Raw genomic sequence first — 22,989 nt, 5'->3', positions numbered from 1 at the left:
TTGAGAACTTGAACAAGACAAGGATGCCCACTCTCACCACTTCTATTCAACATAGTACTGAAAGTCCTAGCCAAAGCAATCACAAGAGAGAAAGAAATAAAGGGCATCCAGAACAGAAAGAGGAAGTCAAACTGTCACTGTTCACCAATTATATGATCATAGACCTAGAAAATCCTAAAGACTCATCCAAAAAGCTTCTAGATTTGATAAACGAATACACTATAGTCTCAGAATACAAAATCATTGTATACAAATCAGTAGCACTGTTACATACCAACAATGACCAAGCTGAGAACCAAATAAAAAATTCAATCACTTTTACATCAGCTACAAAAAAATAAAATACTTAGAAATATGTTTAGCAAAGGAGGTGAAAGATCTCTGCAAAGAAGACTACAAAACACTGCTGAAAGAAATCACAAATGACACAGACAAATGGTAACACATCCCAGGCTCATGAATGGGTAGAATCAATATTGTGAAAATGACCATGCTGCCAAAAGGAATCTACAGACTCACTGCAATTCCCATCAAAGTACCATCATCACTCTTCACAGAACTAGAAAAAGAAATCCTAAAATTCATATGGAACTAAAAATGAGCCTGCATAGAAAAAAAGCAATACCAAGCAAAAAGAGCAAATTTGGGGCCATCATGTTACCTGACTTCAAACTATACTACAAGACTATATCTATAGTTGCCAAAACAGCATGGTAACAGTATAAAAATAGGCATGTAGACTGATGGCACAGAATAGAGAACCCGGAAATAAAGCCAAATACTACCAACTGATCTTCGACAAAGCATACAAAAACATAAAGCAGGGAAAGGACACCCTATTGAAGAAATGGTGCTAGAATACCTGGAAAACCACATGTAGAAGAATAAAATTGGATCCTCATCTCTCACCTTATACAAAAATCAACTCAAGATGGATCAAAGTCTTAAATAGAAGACCTGAAACCATAAAAACTCTATAAGATAAAATAAGAAAAACTCTAAACGATAAAATCAGACATTGGCTTAAGCAAAGAATTCATGACTAAGAAGCTAAAATCAAATGCAACAAAAACAATAATAAATAGAAGGGATATACTTAAGCTAAAAAGCTTCTGCACAACAAAAGAAATGATCAGCAGAGTAAACAGACAACCCCCACAAAGTGGGAAAAAAATATCCATGGATTATGCATCTGACAAAGGACTAACACCCAGAATCTACAAAGAATGCAAACAAATCAAGAAAGAAAACAAATAATCCCATCCAAAAGTGGGCAATGGACATGAATAGACAATTATCAGAAGAAGATATAAAAACAGCCAATAAACATATGAAAAAAATACTCAACATCACCAATGATCAGGGAAATGCAAATTAAAACCGCAATAAGATACCACCTTACTCCCGCAAGAATGACCATAATTTTAAAATAAAAAAAAATCAGATGTCAGCATGGATGTGCTGAAAAGGGTACACTTTTCCACTGCTGGGGGGAATGTAAGTTAGTACAACCACTATGGAAAACAGTATGGAGATTTCTTAAAGAACTAAAAGTAGAAATACCATTCAATCCAGCAATCCCACTACTGGGTATCTGCCTCAAGGGAAAGAAATCATTAGGGGAAAAAGACACATACTTGCACAGGTTTATAGCAGCACAATTCTCAATTGAAAAAACATGGAATCAACCTAAATACCCATCAACCAATGAGTAGATAAAGAAAATGTGGTATATATGCACCATGGAGTACTACTCAGTCATAAAATAAAATGATATAATGGTCTTTGCACTAACCTTGATGGCATTGGAGGCCATTATTCTAAGTGAAGTAACTCAGGAATGAAAAACCAAATATTGTGTGTTCTCACTTATAAGTGGGAGCTAAACTATGAGGATGAAAAGGCGTTAGAATGATATGATGGACTTTGGGAACTTGAGGGGAAGGGTGGGAGGAGGGTGAGGGATAAAAGACTACACAATGAGTACAGTGTACACTGTTCAGGTGACAGGTGCACCAAAATCTCAGAAATCACCATTAAAGAATTTATTCATGTAACCAAAAACCACCTATTACCCAAAAACTATTGAAATAAAATAAGATAAAATGTGAGGATATTTAATGAGAGTTACAGAAAAACTAGAAAGGAAAAACCAAATGAAAATATACAAGAATATAAAAATGTATGAATTTACAAGGACCAAAATGTTATTCTTAACAGAATATATGTCTTAGCTACTACAGCAGATTTCTCTTTCTTTGCCTCTACTCTACCAGCAAATTCTCATATGAAAGGTGAAGAACCATAGTTCAATATGTTTGGTCACACAAATTCTGAATTCTTCCACTACACCATCTCTCTCCCTCTCCCTCTCACTTTCTACCTTCTTCATTCGCTTTCCTTTTCACATATGAATTCCAATCTTCATCCACAATGAAATAGCAGTTACCTGTATATAAATATCCATCACTGGACAGGGATGAGAAATTCACATTTCTTTGGATGCATGAGCACAACAATCACTGAAGCCATCATAAAGCCCAATGGCATATTTCCCCTTAATTGAGAGGACAAAAAAAGATAATTTTTATATATATATATATATATATATATATATATATATATATATATATCTTTAAAGACTCAAACCACAAGAGTTTAGTATCACACGGCTAAGAAAAAAGAGAATTTAAAAGCTACAGAAAAGATAAAAATAGTTGCTTTTAAAAAGAAAGGATTTTTTGGCCACCAATTACTCTTGTAGAGTTTATGCAGAATTCTGCTAACAGCCATGATGAACTAATTAGACCTAGACTTAACTTCCCAGTATAAACAACTAGGAAATGATCAAAAAAAAAAAAAAAAAAGAAACAACTGTTTTCAGATGTTAACTAATAGTCAGTGTAAGACCATGATCCATTAGCGAATAGAAACAAACAAAATCAGCCATGTGACAGCTGTAGTTTAATGCATAGATGCACTTTCCAGACGACTATGTTGGAGGACAAAGAGTCCCAAAGACAGCATGACATGCGTGCTGAGTTAAGGAGACAGAGAGGGAGTTTGGGGAGGCTGTGGTGACTGTGATTTGTAAAACAATGTACTAGAAAAGGGGCACTTACGTACACAAAGACTGCATAGGACTTCCCTTGACTCTGTTGACAAATACAAAGCTGTCCACACATACTACAAAATTGCACTCAGTAGAGTGGTGTTATCAAGCTGGTCGCCACTATGGAAAACTGGATCTGACCTCACTGCAATCCTCTCATGAGCAATGAAGATCTTGCCTTAGAATTGTACACCTGAGGGATATGAGAGGAACACAAAGCCCTGACTCCCGTCTCCTAATAGTCACGGATTGCCCATTGGGTCTTAATTCCCCCACACTCGTGGTTTTTAGCATTCATAAATGCTAAGTAGCTTCTCACAGGTGTCCCAACCGCATTGTGAATAAAGACTTAGTGCAAAAAAGCAGGGGATATGCAGTGAGCTGAGCTGAGGTTCTGTAACCAAGCGCTTCACCAAGGGCTGGAGGAAAACAAATGGGCTGAGGTGTAAGGCAGGGTACAAGAGATGTCTGCTACTATGATGTTTTAAGGTCAAACAAAAAATATATAGACACAAAATAAAAAATCAAATTGTTTTCCCTAGGAAAACTTCAATACGCCACAGCCTGTTCAATAACTGTTTAACTTTCAGCGCCACCTAGTGGTGACATTCACAAGCATCATGTTACAGCTCTTCAATGGTTTCAAGGGAAAATCTTCGTAACATTTTATGTGGCTCAACTTCACTCTATTATGAGTTGAAAATCCCGTGCCTGATGTGGAACACTCACCTGCAGTAACAGCTGTTCATCTGTTGGGACCCTTATCTTAACTCACCACTTTCAGAAGGGCAGACAAACTCAATGTGGTGCTTGTAAGTAAACTACATTGATGTGGGGAGCTTTGTAGATAAGACCTTAACTGTATACGAAGGATTTCAGCTGTCACTGGGCTACTTCCCCCATATTTTATCTCAAAGTTACAGTCATTGTTAAATGAGATCTCCATATTGCATTCGTAATCTAAAAATCCTAATTTATCTAGCCTCCTGGAGTCACTGTTTACTTAAATCTCCAAATTAAAGTATACCAAATAATTCCATTAAGCCAAGTTAATTCTATTATTCGAAAACCACAATTAAATAATTTCTGTTTTTCTCATTTTATCTTTGTTGTGTTAAAAGTATATTCATTAGCATCAACTCTTTTTCATATGAAAAAAATTATTCATGGTAAAAAAAAAATTGGTGCATCAAATATGAATTTCACCTATACAAAGGGTTTGCATTTGTGAGTTTTCTTTTGTACCCATTATTTCTTAAAAATTCAATTTTTCCAGATTTCCAAATTGATTTAAATGCTTGTATATGCCATTTTATCCATTATAATCCATTATAAATCACAGTTTGTGTTGGTTTTGCTGCTATTCATATTTATTTAAAGTTTTAGATAAAGCGAAGGTAGCTTGTTAACTCATTAATGCATTTCTAACCAAATTTCTATGATTGTCCTTTGTCCTGATTTGGTTTGCCATATTGCTAATTTGGTTCTCTTACCAACTTTGCAAATTGTATACTAACTATGCAGGCTAGGGACCGAGTTAAAAGCATAGAATGGAATTAAATGTTCTTTGTTGTATAGAGAATGATTATGTCACCTACAAATAAATGTAGTAGACTTATTATTTTCCAGTTTATGACTTTAACTTCTTGCCTTTGCCTAATTAATTCTTAACTAATGAGATTGGGACATCCAGGACAGTGCTGAATAGACATGCAGAGCACATTCTTGCCTTGTTCCCAAGATAAGAAAAGTGTATAATATCACCATTAAGTGTTATATTAGCTATAACTTTTTGTTGTTGCTTTTTGTCAAATTGAGGAAATTCCTTTTTATTTCTAATTTACTAGTAGCTTTTTATCATAAACAGATGTTGAATGTATCAAAACTTCTATTTATCTGTTCAAGTAAGCATATGATTATTTTTCTATAATTCTCTACATTCTCCTATATTTTGAATATAGGAATTATGTAGGAACAAAATATAGGAGAATATAGGAATAAAGTATAGGTGAATTATTGAGATTGATTACACTTTAATTTTCAAATATTAAGCCAATCTTTCTTTTCTATGATAGACCCCACATAATTATGATTTAATAACCTTTTATATATTGCTAGATTTTATTAAACTATTGAAAGATATTTGTGTTTAACTGTATGAGTAATATTATTTTGAATTTTCTTTTCTTGTAATTTGTTTATAAAGTTTCAATATTAGGAATATGCTATCTACCTAAAGTAAGATTTCAAGTAAGATTGATTTTTTTGTCTTCTTTAAATGTTTGATAGAATTCACTAAGCCTTCTGGATTATGATTTTTCTTTATGAGAGGAGTTTTTAAAACAAAATATGTTAATTTTTGTTATTTATTATTTTATTTTTACTTTATCTTATTTATTTACTATTTATTTGTTATTTTAATAGCAAATTATCATCATAGAGCTATTCAAATGTTCTTTCTGTCTCACTTTTAGTGAATTGAGTTCATTAAGGAATTTTTTCATTTAAAAGTACATTTTCAAATATATTGGTATAAATAGTTTCATTAAATTTTCAACTTATCTCTTTAATAATAGGATTTGTGGTAATATTCTTTTTTTATTATTATATTGGCAATTTGTTATTTTTCTCTTTTTTCTTGATCATTCTTGCTAGGAAGCTATCAATTTTATTAATCTCAAAACTAAACATTTGGCGTTATTGATTTTCTCTATTGTTTGTTTTCTGTTTTATTGATTTCTTGTTTATCTTTATTATTATCTCCTATTTATGTTGGGTTTACTTTGTTCTTTTTGTTCTTGCTTTGTAAGGTTAGCTCACTGATATTAAACATTCCTTCTTGTTGTTGTATAACATGAATATTTGAAGCTCTGAAGTTCCTGTTTGCACCATATTTAAAGTATCTCATATAATTTGATATGTTGTGTCTTTATTATCATTTATTTTAAAATGTTTTCTAATTTCTTTTTTGAATTCTTTACTAACCCATGAAATATTTAGAATTGTGTTGCTTAATTTTTAAATATTTGGGTATTTTTTAGATTTCTTATTGTTATTGATTCTAAATTCAATTCCACTGTGATCAGAGAACATACTCAGTGATTTCAGTCCTTTCATATTTATATAGACATTTTTATGACTCAGCATGTGGTCTACTTTGGTAAATGTTCTATGTGTGCAGGAAAAAACAGATATATTCAGAAGTTATCAGATGTAATGTTCAATAGGTGTATATCAGGCCATATTGATTGGTAGTATTGTTGAAATCTTCTATATCTTTATTGACTTTTGTTCAGTCTATCAGTTGCTGAAAGAAAGTGTGTTAAAAATCTCCAACCATGTTTGTGATTTAATTTTTACTTTGTTTCTATTAATCTTCTTATCATTAATTTTGAAATATTATTAAGTGCATTGACATTTATAATTTTTATTTCTTCTTTGTGAACTGATTAATTATAAAATATTCCACTTATTTACTATTTTCAATTCTTTTCCATCCTTCTTTTATATCTGAATTTATTTATTTATTTTTTTTTTTTTTTTTTTTTTTTTTTTTTTTTTTGAGACGGAGTCTCGCTTTGTCACCCAGGCTGGAATGCAGTGGCCGGATCTCAGCTCACTGCAAGCTCCGCCTCCTGGGTTTACGCCATTCTCCTGCCTCAGCCTCCCGAGTAGCTGGGACTACAGGCGCCCGCCACCTCGCCCGGCTAGTTTTTTGTATTTTTAGTAGAGACGGGGTTTCACCATATTAGCCAGTATGGTCTCGATCTCCTGACCTCGTGATCCGCCCGTCTCGGCCTCCCAAAGTGCTGGGATTACAGGCTTGAGCCACCGCGCCCGGCCTTATATCTGAATTTATAACTTGTGTTACTTCTCTTCATCCTGAGAGACTTCTTTTAGCATTTCTTAATAGGTCTACAGGCAACAAATGCCCTGCACTTTCATTTTTATTTTCAAAATGCCTTTATTTCACTTTTATTTGTAAAGGGTATTTTTGCTGGATGTAGAATTCTAAGTTGATGGATTGTTTCTTCTTGACTGTTTGTTCTTAGCACTTTAAAGATGTGTTTTATTCCCTCATCTCTGGCTTCTATTTCTAATAAGAAGTCAACTGCCATTCTTTCCATTGTTCCCCTGGATGTGCTATGTCTTTTTTCATGGTTGTTTTTAAAATTGTCTTGTTATCATGGGTTTTCAGCAGCTTTTCTATGCTGAAAAGTTTTTCTATGCTTTGCTTGGTCAGCAGTTTGACTATGACATGCCATGGCATAGTTTCTTTGTGTTTATTCCGTTTGAAATTCACTAGGATTTCTGAACTTATAAATTAATATTTTTCAATTTGGGGAAAATTTGGTCATTATTTCTTAAAAGATTATTTCTGTACCAGTCTAATTATCATTTTAAAAAGTTGTAGACACTGTATAGATTTATAAATATTTCAGTATTTTTTTCTCTATATCTTATTTTGAATAATTTCTATTAATCTTTCTTCAAGATAATTGACTCTTCCTTCTGCATTGCTTGTTCTGCTGTTAAGGCCACCAGGTATGTTTTTGTTTTTCAGAATTCATTCGATGAGTTTATTTTTTCAATTTTTATTTATTTTATAAGATTCTTCATATATTCATCCATTCATTTCATCTTTTACTTATAATTTCCCATATATATTTATAATACTAGTTTTAAAAATCCTTTTCTGCCAGTTCCAATGTCTGGGTTATCTGTGAATTTGTTTCTTTTGTTTTGTTGATTTTTTTATGGGTCCTGTTTTTTTTACGTCTGTGGTCATGTTTTATGGCATACTGAACACAGTATTTACATCTGTGGTCATGTTTTATGGTATACTGAACGTAGTATATGGATAACAGTGAAGACTGAGTTATGCAACTCTTTTGCTTTGTTTTTATTTCCAGGCATGCACAATCTCTTCTATGTGTGGCTGCTACAGTAGGAAAGTGATTATTCATATTTCACTGAGCATCAGGTTAATCTTGAACTAAGCAGCAATTTTTAAGATTGAATTCATCACTGGTTAGGCTTTCCTCCTGATGCCACAGCCCATTCTACCAAAGCCTAGTTTTTTGTTTGTTTGTTTGTTTGTTTGTTTGTTTGTTTTTAGACAGAGTTTCATTCTTAGTGCCCAGGCTAGAGTGCAATGGTGGGATCTCAGCTCACTGTAACCTCCGCCTCCCAGGTTCAAGCGATTTTCCTGCCTCAGCCTCCTGAGTAGCTGGGATTACAGATGCCCGCTACCATGCCTGGGTAATTTTTGTATTTTTTGGTAGAGATGGAGTTTCACCATATTGGTGAGGCTGGTCTTGAACTCCTGACCTTGTTATCCACCCACCTCACCTCCCTAAGTGCTGGGATTACAGGCATGAGCCACCATGCCCGGCCTCCAAAGCCTAATTTCTTTGATCTTGTCAATGTTTAATCCTGGAGCCTAGTGTGTCTTGGACCTGAGTTTTACATTTTGAATCAGTAGGAGCAGAACTCTGTTCCCAGGCACCACAAGAATATGTGGAAAGTTGTTTCTGCTTTTTAGCCCCACCCTGTTCTCTGTAAAATGGGAATGGGACACCAGAAAGCAATTTCTGAGTTAAGTATATTATTGCTGCATTTGGGAGTCTTCTAGACTCCAATGTCCCTGCCTGGCCACCAAAAGTGCCAATAGCTCATCTATCTCAGTCTTTGGCAGGCTTTCTTCTCCACCTTTGCCTCCGCAAACTGCCACTGCTAAAAGGTCACTCATAAAGGGCCCCCCTCTCTGAAAATCAGACCTTCTGGACTTTTCTTGCAACTACCAATCTTCAGTAGTTTCATAAATGAGTATGAGTTTTATAAGATCTGAGAGGTGGGTTTTTTTTATGTTACCATAGGAGCAAATATGTTTCATTTTCTACACAGAAAATTGTATATTGTTTAAATCATAGCCAAATTGCAGAGAAAATTATGGTTTCTTTGTTTTGTTCATAACTGATCTAATCTTTCTCATAATTATCTCCTACTAGGCTGAAAGGATTATAACATGTAATTATGTTTAAAATTCCATGTGATCTAAAATTCCATCATTCTATCGTGAGCCCAGGAGCTCCTGCTGCATAAAACATATGCTAATCAATAAATGTGATACATCACATCAACAGAATAAAAAACAAAAAAAGTATGATCATCTCCATAGATGCAGAAAAAGCCTTTGATAAAATTCAGTATCCCTTCATAACAAATACTGAAAACAAATTGGGCATAGAAGGAACATATTTCCACATAACAAAGGCCATATATGACAAACCCATAGCTGACATTATACTGAATGGGGAGAGGCTGAATGCCTTTCTTCCAAGAACTGGAACAAAACAAATATGCTCTCTTTCACCACTCCTATTCAACACAGTACTAGAAGTTCTGTCTAACGCAATCAGGCAAGAGAAAGAAATAAAGGTTTTCCAAATTAGCAAAGAGGAAGTCTAATTGCTCCCTCTTTGAAGATTATATGATCTTATAACTAGAAAAATGTAGAGACTTCACCAAAAACTCACAGAACTGATCAACACAGTAAAGTTGCAAGATACAAAATCAGTCAACATGCAAAAGTCAGAAGCATTTCTATACACCAACAACAAGGTAGCTGAAAAAGAAATCAAGAAAGCAATCCCATGTATAATAGCTACAAAAAAATAAAATACCTAGGAATGAGTGTAACCCGAGGAGTGAAAGATATCTAAGGAAAACTGCAAAATATTATTGAAAGAAATTGAAGATGACAGAAACACATGGAAAAAACATCCCATCTGCAAGGAATGGAAGAATTATATTTTTAAAATAGCCATACTACCCAAAGCAATATATAGATTCAATGTAACTGCTACCAAAATGCCAATGACAGCCTTCACAGAAACAGAGAAAACAATCCTAAAATTGGTATGGAACCACAAAAGACCCCAAATAGCCAAAGCAATATTGAGCAGAAAGAATAAAGTTGGAGGCCCGTCACACCACCTGTAGTATATTCAAAATATACTACAAAGCCATAGGAAGCAAACGTCATAGTATTTATATAAAAACAGACACACGGACCAGAACAGAGAACCTAGAAATAAGTCCACATTTACAGCCAACTGATTTTTGACAAAGGCACAAGAACATACATTAGGGACAGGACACTCTGTTCAGTAAATGGAGCTGGTCTACTGCTATTTGGAAGGTCCTTGGGCTCTACTTCGTCCTTTGCATTGAAAACAGTGTGAGATCAATGTGTATGTATGTGATTTGGTTGTTGGGTTGGCTTTGCTTTTTCATTTTTTATTCTCCTTATTTTAAAAGTACATCTTTTCCTCTCACATTTTACTAAATTAATTTCTGCTTTTGAAAAGTTGAGTCTCAAAGTGTAAAAACTAAGCCTTCATTTCTAATGTGGATGTGAAAGTGATTTAACTTTATTCATGCCTTATCTTACAGCTTTAATATCAAATAGGTTAGGAGAGCCCAGGGGAAGTAATGGGGGAGGGGAGAAGGCAATTCTTTCTGAATGAATATATTTTTTGTTGTTTTACATGTTTAATATACAAATTCCTCGAGAGATCATGGCCTTTGAATGTGCATACAACATTTGAATTGTGCCTACTTAATTTATAGCAGGATGCTTTGGTGTCCAAAAACTTCTGACTTTCTGGGATTATGATAGTAATTCCCAGCCATATTCCAACTTAATTTTGCCAACCATAATTGAACACTGTAAATTACTGACATATTAATGTTTTATAGCACTTGCTATAGTCTAACTGTGACTTTAATTATGTTTGCCAATTATCTGTTTGAAATCAGTTTGTATCTGAACAGCTATTGAAACTGTTAAGTTGTACAGATACTATTCATGACAGTTTGTACTGTGCAAGGTGCTTAATAAAAAAAACAAAAGGTTTGACCTTTGTCCAATGAATCACTTAAGTAATGTCAATAAATCAAGTATAGTATGATGCACTAAAATAAAATAAAATAAAATATGGTGCTGTGAAAACTTGCCATCCACATGCAGAAGAATAAGATTAGATTCCTATCTCTCACCATATACAAAAATCAAATCAAAACAGAATAAAGACTTAAATGTAAGACCTGAAACTATAAAAGTACCAGAAGAAAACACAGGGGAAATGCTTCAGGACATTGTTTAGGCCAAGATTTTGTGGCTAAGACCCCAAAAGCACAGGCAACAAAAACAAAAATAGACAAATGGGACTATCTTAAACTAAAAGGCTTTATTTGCTCAGCAAAGGAAACAATCAACAGAGTGAAGTAACAACCTGCAGAATGGGAGAAAATATTTGCAAATTATCCATTTAGTAAGGGCCTAGTATCCACAATATACAAGAAATTCAAACAACAGCCCAAAAAAAAGAGGAAGGAAGGAAGGAAGGAAGGAAGGAAGGAAGGAAGGAAGGAAGGAAGGAAGGAAGGAAGGAAGGAAGGAAGGAAGGAAGGAGAAAGAGAAAGAGAGAGTGGGGGACGGGGGAGAGAGAGAGGGAGGGAGGGAGAGAGAGAGAGGGAGAGGAGAGGGGAGGGAGAGGAGAGGGGAGGGGAGGGGAGGGAAGGAGAGGGGAGGAGAGGGGAGGAGAGGAGGGGTAGCTTTTCAGCCCCAGACCCGGAAGGGAAGGAAAGGAAAGGAGGAAAAAGGGAAGGGAAAAGGGAAGGGAAGAGGGAAGGGAAGAGGGAAGGGAAGAGGGAAGGGAAGGGAAGGGAAGGGAAGGGAAGGGAAGGGAAGGAGTTTTCCAGCCCCAGACCCGGATCCGGACCCTACAGCTGACGAGATGTTGATGCCTAAGAAGAACTGGATTCTCATTTATGAACTCTTCTTTTTTTTTTTTTTTTTTTTTTTGAGACGGAGTCTTGCTCTGTCGCCCAGGCTGGAGTGCAGTGGCCGGATCTCAGCTCACTGCAAGCTCCGCCTCCCGGGTTTATGCCATTCTCCTGCCTCAGCCTCCTGAGTAGCTGGGACTACAGGCGCCCACCACCTCGCACGGCTAGTTTTTTGTACTTTTTAGTAGAGACGGGGTTTCACCGTGTTAGCCAGGATGGTCTCGATCTCCTGACCTCGTGATCCACCCGTCTCAGCCTCCCAAAGTGCTGAGTATGAACTCCTTTTTAAGGAGGGAGTCATGGTGGCCAAGAAAGATGTCCATATGCCTAAGCACCTGGAACTGGCAGACAAGTATGTGCCCAACCTTCATGTCTTGAAGGCCATGCAGTCTCCCAAGTCCCAAGGCTACGTGAAGGAACAGTTTGCCTGGAGACATTTCTACTGGTACCTTACCGATGAGGGCATCCAGTATCTCCGTGATTATCTTCATCTGCCCCGGAGATTGTGCCTGCCACCCTACGCCGCAGCCATCCAGAGACTGGCAGGCCTCAGTCTAAAGGTCTGAAGGGTGAGCGACCTGCAAGACTCACAAGAGGGGAAGCCGACAGAGATACCTACAGGCGGATTGCTGTGCCCCCTGATGCCAACAAGAAGGCTGAGACTGGGAATGGGTCAGCAACCGAATTCCAGTTTAGAGGCGGATTTGGTTGTGGAGGTAGTCAGCCACCTCAGTAAAATTGGAGAGGATTATTTTGCATTAAACTTACAGCCCAAAAAAACTTAAAAAAAAAAAACTCATTAAAAACTGGGCACAGGACATGAATAGAAATTTCTCAAAAGAAGACATACAAATAAGCAACAGGTGCATCAAAAAATGTTCAACATCACTAATCATCAAGGAAATGCAAATCAAAACCACAATGAGATATCACCTTACTCCAGTTAAAATGACTACTATCCAAAAAATAAATAAATAAATAACAAATGCTGGTGAAGTTGTGTAGAAAATGGAACTCTGACACACTGTTCATGGGAATGTAAATCAGTAGAGCTATTATGGAAAACAATAGCACTAGTCACAATCGCCAAGATATGGAATCAATCTGAATCCATCGATGGATAAATGCATAAAGAAAATGTGGTGTGGCCACATTAATGTGTACAAACATACGGTTATATAGAAGGAATAAGTTTGCTGTTCAATACCATAGTAGGGTAACTATAGTTAACATATTGTGTATTTCAAAATAGCTAGAAGAAAAGATTTGAAATGTTACCAGGCACAAAGAAATGGTAAATGTTTGAGGTGACGGGTATGTTAAATACTCTGATTTGATCATTATGCATGTATACATGTATCAGAATATCCCATGTACCCCATAAATACATACAATTATTATGTATCAACTTAAGAATTTTTTAAAAAGTAAATAGGAGAGGTTATTCCTTATGAGAGGGACAATGGGAAGCAGAAAGGAAGGGATACTAATTTTCTTTTCTGTAAGCATTTGTTTGAATTTTTAATCATATGTATATTACATGATTTTTGTCAATCAGGACTTATCTGCTGAAGAAGCACAATTTATTTTCTTTGTGTCACTAAACTAGCTATTAATTTTTTTTAAAGAAGTGGATAAAGATGTCAAATCAATAGCTTCAGCTTTTATCTTTAAAAGCTAGCAAAAAAAGAACAAACTAAACCCGAATTAAATAGAAGAAAGAAATCAATGAAAAGATTAATAAAACCAATAAACCTCTAGCCTGACTAATCTGTGGAGAAAAAAAGAGGAACAATACAAATTATCAATATCAGAAAAAGTTATTCAGGTCATCTATTTCTTTTTTTTTATTTTTATTTTTTGAGACAGAATCCCACTTTGTCACTCAGGCTGGATTGCAGTGGTGCCATCTTGGCTCATTGCAACCTCTGCCCCGCAGGTCCAAGTGATTCTCCTGCCTCAGCCTCCCTTGCAGCTAGGACTACAGATGTCAGCCACTGTGACTGGCAAATTTTTATATTTTTAGTAGAGACATCATTTCACCATGTTGGCCAGGCTGGTCTTGAACTCCTGACCTCATGATCCACCCGCCTCAGCCTCCCAAAGTTTTGGAATTACAGGTATGAGCCACCACCCCTGACCATCTGTTTCTTTTTGGGTGAACTTTGGTAGTCTGTGTTTTTCAAGGTGTTCATTCATTTAATCAGAGTTGTTGAATAACTCTGTATCTATTAAAGAAAGTGCATTTGTAGTTAAAAGCCTGGCTAAAAATGTCCCAAGAGTGCATCTAAATGTTAAAACCAAATATACATCCAAAACTGAAAATGAAAAGTAGTCTGAGAAATGTGGTTTTACCTTTCCAGTTTCAGCAAACCGATTCATAGCATCCATGACCCTGTATTTTAGATGAAGTATTTCTTCACCTAGATTCCAATAATTTGGAAAAGAAAAGAGAAAATGGCATCTCCACAAAATAAACTATTTTTCCTCCATTTTGAAAAGCCCTTGAATGACCCACAATTGATTAACAGATTTTGGAGCAAGACAGCCAGCACACTGATCAGGGGAGCTAACAAAGAATTGGTAGATTCCAGGAGGGTGAGGAGTAGAGCCCAAAAAATGGTCTCCAGGGAGTCAGATACCAAGAGTCAGGAAGATGTGCTGTGGTAGTACAAAGTCATGCATTAAGATTTTGCCTACTGGCCGGGCACGGTGACTCACACCTGTAATCCCAGCACTTCGGGAGGCCAAGGTGGGCAGATCACCTGAGGTCAGGAGTTTAAGACCAGCCTGGCCAACATAGCCAAATCCCATCTGTATTTAAAAAAATACAAAAATTAGCCGGGTGTGGTGGTGGGCGCCTGTAATCCCAGCTACCAGGGAGGCTGAGACAGGAGAATCACTTGAACCTTGAACCTAGGAGACAGAAGTTGCAGTGGGCCGAGATTGCAGCACTGCACTCCAGCCTGGGGGACAGGGTGAGATTCCATCTCCAAAGAAAAAAAAAGAAGATTTTACCTATTCTTTTGAGGTGATAACCAAGAGTAAAAATTTTGTAAAATTTTAGGAAAGTAAATGAAGGTATTATCAGAGTCATATGGTATCTGTTGTCGTAATGTTGTATCATACTCTCATATTAATTTAAATTATGATATCATATTTCATCATGCTAAGATGTTGCCAACTGTAATTATGCAAATATTTTATGTGCCACTAAGAAAAGAAAAAAACTGTCAATTAAACCAACGCAGTATTTTTATCTCCTTGTGTTTTAACTTTTCTTTTTAAGTGGTCTTTTGAACTTTTTTAAACAAACATATTAATTATGTGTAATTTTTGTGAATAAACAAAGGAAAATGTAAGAGAAATAAATTGGTTACAGATTCTCAAAACTTAGTAAAGTTATTCTAGTTCTTTCAAGTCTAAGTTAATATATCTAACTCATTTCTTTCAATGACTGCCCATTGTTCCATGGTTTGCCTGTAACAGAAACTGCAAATTGCCTCATCAAATTCATTAGCAACAAAACCTGATTTTTAGTTAGGCATATTCTCACTAATGCTAGATATCCCAGCCTCACTGGCATGTAGCTGTGGTCGCATGAATGCTTCTTATTAAGACAGTAGCAGAAGGCTTGCGTTCATGTCTCCTACTTCTGTTAATTCACTTTAAAAGTGGGGATAAAGGCGTTGTCCTTTTTTCTTCCTCCATCCTGCTACCCAGAAAACTCTTGTGATGGATCACACTTTAGCATTTAGCATGGAGCATAATAACGAGTAACAGAGCAACGAGCTCAACAAAGCCGGGTCCCTATTAACCTCAGGAAGCTAGCCTTTGAGTGCTTACGTCTGGACTTCTATTCTGTAAGAGAATAAAAGTCTTATTTAAGACTTTTACTTGTTTAAGCCTCTTTTTGCGGGGGGCTGTTTTTGCCTTAAGCAACTGCACCTAGTCCTAATTAATATCTATTTTCAGTTTTTGGCCACTACTATATATATGTGTGTATATATATATATATATATATAGAGAGAGAGAGAGAGAGAGAGAGACACACACGAAGGGCTGCAACTATCATCTTGTACATACATCCTCAAACAATGGTGCTTTCATTTTAATAAAATACGTTCCCAAGAGTAGGATTCTTGAGTTCAGGGGCCCATTACTTTTTCATGTAAAGAGATTTTTGCCAAAAAGCTTTCAAAAAGCTGTTAAAAAAAATATATTATCCTCCTTCATTGTTATCAATTTGATAAGTTAGAATGGATATCTCATGATTCTTCTGTGACTACTAATGAGAATGGTTATCTTTGTTATATTGGCAATGTTAAATTTTTCTTCATGAGTTATCTTTTCATAGTCTTTACCCATTTATTATCTGAGTGTTGAACTTATTCTTATAAATTTGTGAGTGACTATGCTCATTTTTAATACTAACTAACACTATCTGTCATTTGTAATACAGATATTTTCCCAATTTATGGTTGGTTTATGCCATCTATTGCCTTAAAAACATTTTATTTGTTAATATATCTATATTTTATTTTATAGTTTCTGTATTTCTGCTTTGATTAAAAAATACTCAAACCTTCCATGTCTTTAATACATCTAGAGTTTATTTATGGTTATTCTATGAGGCAAAGTTCCAATTAGTTTTTTTCTACATGAGTAGGAGGTCCATCCATTAATTATTCTTTGCAGTAATATGAAATGACATCTCATACATAGATTAATTTCCTTATGTATTGAGATCTATGTCTTAGCTTTCTATTCTTTTCCTCTATTCTTCTATTTGTCAACTTCTATTGTATTACCATGATGTTTTGATGACATTGGCTTTGGGTTTTAATATCTATTATGGCAGATTCCCCATCTTTACTATTTTTTGTGTGTTGGGGTCATTTTAATACTACTTAGAATTGTATTTAATTTACAAATTTGAAGAGATAATTAATATTTAACTATAGTAAATGTTCTAAACTAAGACTATAGCACGGCTTTTCATAAATTCAGAACATGTTTATTGTCCTTCAGAGGACTCTATACTTTTCTTCATCTGGGTCCACAATATTCTTGTGAAAGGTATTCTTAAGTCTTTAAAATTCTTGTTTTTTCAATGGACTATTAATAGACTATTATTTCCTATTTACATTTTTACTTGGTTATTGTTAACAGGAAAAAATTGTTTTGATTTTCATATATTCATCTTTTTCGCCTGTTGAAATTCCCTTATAAATTCTACTATTTGTTTTTCCAAATAAGGTTGCTTGGGTTTTCCAGGTATATGGTAACATCATCCGTGAAAACAGCTAAGTGTATCTATTCCTTTTCCATGCGTGGGTGACATGATGGTCCCTTTGCCTTAACAGCCAGCTCTCAGGCCCAGTAGAAGGCTGCTTTTGCTGGACTCCCCAAAGGCTGCAAAGTCAGTAGGCTATTTCAACCACCACATTTTTGAACTCTCTCACTTGGTCTAGGATTATACCACCAACATTACATTAACTGTGTCAGGTTTCTTTTGATCATGGTGGTGAGAAAACCACTTCACTTTTTTTTTGAGACGGAGTCTCGCTCTGTCGCCCAGGCGGGAGTGCAGTGGCCGGATCTCAGCTCACTGCAAGCTCCGCCTCCCGGGTTTACGCCATTCTCCTGCCTCAGCCTCCCGAGTAGCTGGGACTACAGGCGCCCGCCACCTCGCCCGGCTAGTTTTTTGTATTTTTTAGTAGAGACGGGGTTTCACCGGGTTAGCCAGGATGGTCTCGATCTCCTGACCTTGTGATCCACCCGTCTCGGCCTCCCAAAGTGCTAGGATTACAGGCTTGAGCCACCGCACCCGGCCAAACCACTTCACTTCTGTTTCTGCTTTACGAGCTTCAGTTCTTTGAAGGTCTATCAGGCAAGATGATTTTACACCTACCCAAAACTGTTCCCTATGAGCTAGATTCACATTTTTCAGTTGAAATTTCTCCCAGCCCGTGCCCATCTCTTACCAAGAAGCTGATGTTGCTGTAGTAACTGTGTTACTATTGTTACTATTGTTGAAATGTAGAGTCTGAAATACAGGCCATATATGTAATTTTCCACTTTCCTTCATTTCTAGTTATTTTTCTGAAACTAACAGAATTTAATCTTCTCAGAAAATTCTAACAAGACTGGTTTTACCTTGTTTTTTTCATCTTCCAACCACCGTATGTCCACTATGGGCTATAGATCATTCTATCGTCATCTTACAGTGTTTACTATAGTCCACAGAAGTTTCAGGAATCAGTTTTAAATTCTAAGTCCATCTCCAGACTTCAAATAAATGTCCCCATACAGTCACAGCAATTGTCTCAAAATGCACAGGCTCCAGTGCTGGAGGCTATGATTTACCCAGGAGATAGACATGTTCTGTAAAATAATTCTTAGTAATCCCACACAAATCCCACAGGTAATACATGTGAATCTTACAATATCCAACAATATGTTGGATATCGCTTTATTTTCCATTAGTTAACGTAATTTCCAACTCTGAGCATCATTCGTCCAGTGGTAGAAAACATGTAATTTTAGTTTTTCCTGATTTCTGTCCCCAATCCAGAACTCTTAACTCTTATACTCACTGACACTCATTTGTTAAGCCATACTGATTATCCCTGAAATAGACATATCACTTTCTGCACAGTCTTTTAAGACACAGTAGCCTTTCTGAGATTTCTGGGCCACAATTATAAGTATGGGTGTTTTGCTAAGGCTACCCATGACCTGTTGTCCAGCAGAACGTCATAGTCATTCTCTCTGCGTTTTTGTCCCCTCCCGGATAGTGCTGCTGGAAATAACACAGAATGACTGGGAAACTATTTCTGTTTTCTATCTTGCCACATTCTTCCCCTGAGGCAAAGAGAAATGTGTAAATATCTTACATAGACAAGAAGGAGAAAAGAGGAAACATGTAAGAAAAGAAATAAATGCATATGTTAAAATGTCAAAATATTATCCAGCTATATAACTTTGGGATTTTTGAAAAGAAGGTATATTAAAAACTAAATAAAAATGCCCCAAGAAAGCCAAACCAGGCCTGGAACAGTAGCTCATGCATGTACTCCCAACCCTTTGGAAAGCTGAGGCAGGAGGACTGCTCGAGGCCAAAAAAAATGAAGACCAGCCTGGGCAATGTAGTGAGACCCCCCATCTCCAAAAAATAAAAATGACTTAGCCAGGAATAGTTGCGTGCTCCTGTAATCCCAGCTATTTAGGAGGCTGAAGCAGAGGGATCTCTTGAACCCAGGAGTTCGAGGCTGCCATGAGCTATGATTCTGCCACTGTACTCTAGCCTGAGTAACAGAGCAAGACCCGATCTCCAGAGAGAGAGAGAGAGAAAGAAAGATATTTTCCTACAACAAAAAACATGTAGAAACTCATCAAAATATATTAAACAAGTGTTTTCAGACATTGAGAAAAACAGAAAGTGAGTGTTGTGATACTGAGTATGGGAAAATAATCCAGGTGAGCTTTTAATTATTCCCTGCCTTTCCACCTAGAGGCAATTTTCAAATCACATCACAGGGAGTGGGAAGCGAGAAGACATATGTGGCCTGAGAATAGGGTCCAGGCCACAAAGGAAGAAGAACCAGTTTAAGCAACTGCACAGCACGAATAGAATGAGCAAAGTTTGTCTAAGCCAGTCTCAGTTTACACCTGTCATCCTGCTTAATGATTACGAGCACCCTCTCAATTATAGTTACCCTAAGCAACAGAGACCCCAGGGAATGAGAGGAGAGGATACACTAAGAGTGGGGCAGCATCAACTCCAGATTGGATAAAGAAAATGTGGTACGTATACACCATGAAATACTAGGCAACCATTAAAAAGACTGAAATCATGTCCTTTACAGCAACATGGAGACAGCTGGAGGCCATTATCCTAAACGAAATAACATGGGAACAAAAAACTAAGTATCACAAGTTCTCACTTATAAGTGGGAGCTAAACATTGAGGACACATGGACATAAAGATGAGAACAATAGACACTGCAGAGCAAAAGAGTCGGGAGGGAGGAAGGGAGGCAAGGGCTGAAAAGCTACCTACTGGGTACTATGCTCACTATCTGGGAGACAGATTCATTTGTGCTCCAAACCTCAGCATCACACAATATACCTTTGTGACAAAACTAAACATATACCCCTTGAACCTGTAATAAATGTTGAGGCTGGGTGCGGTGGCTAATGCCTGTAATCCCAGTACAATGGGAGGCCGAGGCAGGTGGATCACGAGGTCAGGAGTTCGAGACCAGCCTGGCCAACATGGTGAAACCTCATCTCTACTAAAAATACAAAAATTAGCCGAGTGTGGTGGTGTGCGCCTGTAATCCCAGCTACTTGGGAGGCTGAGGCAGGAGAATCACTTGAACCCGGGAGGTGGAGGTTGCAGTGAGCCGAGATCACGCCACTGAATTCCAGCCTGGGTGACAGAGCAAGACTCCATCTAAAATAAATAATAAATAAATAAATAAATAAACAAACAAATAATTGAAGAAAAAAAAGTGGAGCAGGTACTTCCAAGGATGGTTTTGGCAAAAAAGAACATCCATTCTCAGCTCTTAAAGAAAGAGCTACGCCGCAAAGCAAAGTGGGCCAACTCTATGCCATAGACTCATAAGCAAAAGCAAATTCAAGTAGTAGCTTTGGAAAGTTCACAGATTTCTGTGTATAGCTGAGAAGACACATGTATCCTCCTGAGTCCAATCAGGAAATGGAAACTCCACCGTGAGTTAAGCAGAGGAAGTTTAACAGAATTATTAAACATAATAAGAAAACAATTATAATATATAAGAAAATTCAACAAAAAACCCTAGGGTGGAAGGAGAATATCCAAAGAAGAGCAGCTCGGAAGTGTGACTCCTCCCCAAGGCTGGGGCGCAGATCTTATTGGAGAAGGCATGGTTCAGTCCCATACCTTGGGTAGCAGAGACATTCACAGGTTTACCCAGGCCAAAGCTGGCCTGAAGTAGCTAGACAAGCTGGAAGAAACCGTCCTGGCTTGAGGCAGGGGCTTGCAGAGGAAGTACTGCTCAGTGGAAACCTCCAGGCAGGGGGTGGATTAAGCACAGGTGATGTGAGGGTCTGCAGATAGAATGGTGTACTGGGAGGGGCAGGGACCACAAGCGGTGCCACACAGGATGTCTTCACAGCCCCTTCATTGACCCACCATGCAGCAGCTGGAAGCTGCAGGAGAGCCCCTTCCTCCTGCTGTGTCCCTCCAGGGCCCTGTACTGAAAAAGCTTAACAGTGTGCTGACTTTAAAGGAGAAAGTCATTGTGCTGACTTTAAAGAAACTCTGTTCATTATCACTGTGCCTATTATGAAGAATGAATTTGGAGCAGAGCGGTAATAAATTGACAATCAGCACAACACTCAATAAGAAACAAGATATTCATAAAAAGAGTATTAACATGTTCTAAGATGAATTCTCAGGATTTTCTGAGATATTTGGAACTGAGTATTTATTTGAAGGAAGAAAAAATTTCCTGGAGAGATAAGCCTTTATTTTCTAAATAAATTAAAATTGTTTAAAGATGAGTCAGAGCTACCATAAATTCATGCAGAGGCGTTTCCAAAAGGACATCAGTAGAGACTTTAACACACGTGCCCTCAGAATGCAGAAAGGCCAGTGGGGTTGGTTCACAAACTTGACACTGCTAGAGGAACCTAAGCTGAAGAGCGCCACGTGAGGGCGATGTGGTACCAAACACAGCAACAGCCTCCACATCTTTTAAGGCAATACACACTTGAACTCCACAAGTCCAGGAGACAATCAAGACAGACATTATTATCCTCCTTTGGCACAGGAAGAAACTGGTTCAGAGGCTAGAACTCCAGTCCCTTCAGCCAGTGCACTTGCTGGTTCACCTCACTGCCTTTGTTTTTCAAAACCCTATTTCAAATTCCCCTCCCTCCAGGACGCCTTCCCTGACTGACGCCAGGCCAATCTCCTTTTCACTTAGCATTTTGAGGAAGTTGTTGTATAACACTGCACAATGCCTAAGAACAGTGGTTCTCCAACTTTAGCTAAGCATCAGAATCACCAGGGGGCTTGACTATTGAGCCCGCTCCCAGACCCAGAGTTTCTCATTCAGCGGGTATAGGATGAGGCCCAAAACAATTTACATTTCTAACAAGTTCCCAGGTCCTGCTGAGGCTGCTGGTCAGGTTACTACAATTTGGGAACCATTGATTTAGAAGCTAGCAGAAATTTTTTTTTTTTTTTTTGAGACGGGGGTCTCCCTTTGTCACCCTCAGAGTGCAGTGGCACAATCATAGCTCACACTAACCTGGAATTCATGGGCTCAAGGGATCCTCCCACCTCAGCCTCCAGAGTAGCTAGGACTACAGGCGCTCACCACCATGACTGGCTAATTTTTTAATTTTTTGTAGAGACAGGATCTCATTATGCTGCCCAGGCTGATTTCAAATGCCTGGCCTTAAGCAATCCTCCAACCTCAGCCTCCCCGAGCACTTGGATTATAGGTATGTCCAAGTGCTTTGGGATATGTTGAAGCTAGCAGAATCTTCTCCCATATCCTAAATTCATATGTGCAAGTCTAGTACAGAGAGTGTGAAATGTCACCTTTCTCAAACAAACACTCTCCAACAGTTAAGTCTCACTTATTTTTTCTGGGTGTTCAGGGACCCTGACTGCCAGGAGATTACCTCCCAGCAAGGCAAACATGATTTTGGTCTCCTTATTTCTTTGGCATCAGAAAGGTCTGCTGTTCCTGTAAGTTTCCTGCTTTGTCCTCTCTAAGATAAGAACACAGCATAGCTGGGTTACCATCACGCTGCAGCTCATGCTTGCCCAAGTGGTAGCCCTTTCCCTGCACTGTCTCTTTTAATAGCTATAAGTAAAGGAGACTGCTATTGCTGCTGTTGTTGTTTTGGGAAGGAAAGGATGCCTTCATGACAATCTTCTTCCAAGGAAAAAAAGGGATGACCATTTGAGAGAAATATCCCTACTCAGAGTAATTTTTTTCAACATAATACACATACAC

At 37.4% G+C, this 22,989-nt stretch overlaps 1 pseudogene; it reads left to right on the top strand.

Moving 5' to 3' along the window:
- Positions 1-11,916: 11,916 nt before the first annotated feature.
- On the top strand, positions 11,917-12,731 carry LOC112608436 (annotated as a pseudogene).
- Positions 12,732-22,989: the final 10,258 nt, after the last annotated feature.

Source organism: Theropithecus gelada, chromosome 1 (genome assembly GCF_003255815.1).
Source record: "Theropithecus gelada isolate Dixy chromosome 1, Tgel_1.0, whole genome shotgun sequence".
Taxonomy (NCBI): domain Eukaryota; kingdom Metazoa; phylum Chordata; class Mammalia; order Primates; family Cercopithecidae; genus Theropithecus; species Theropithecus gelada.
The sequence above is the reverse complement of the archived record's forward strand: the minus strand, read 5'-3'. Positions and strand labels throughout refer to the sequence as shown.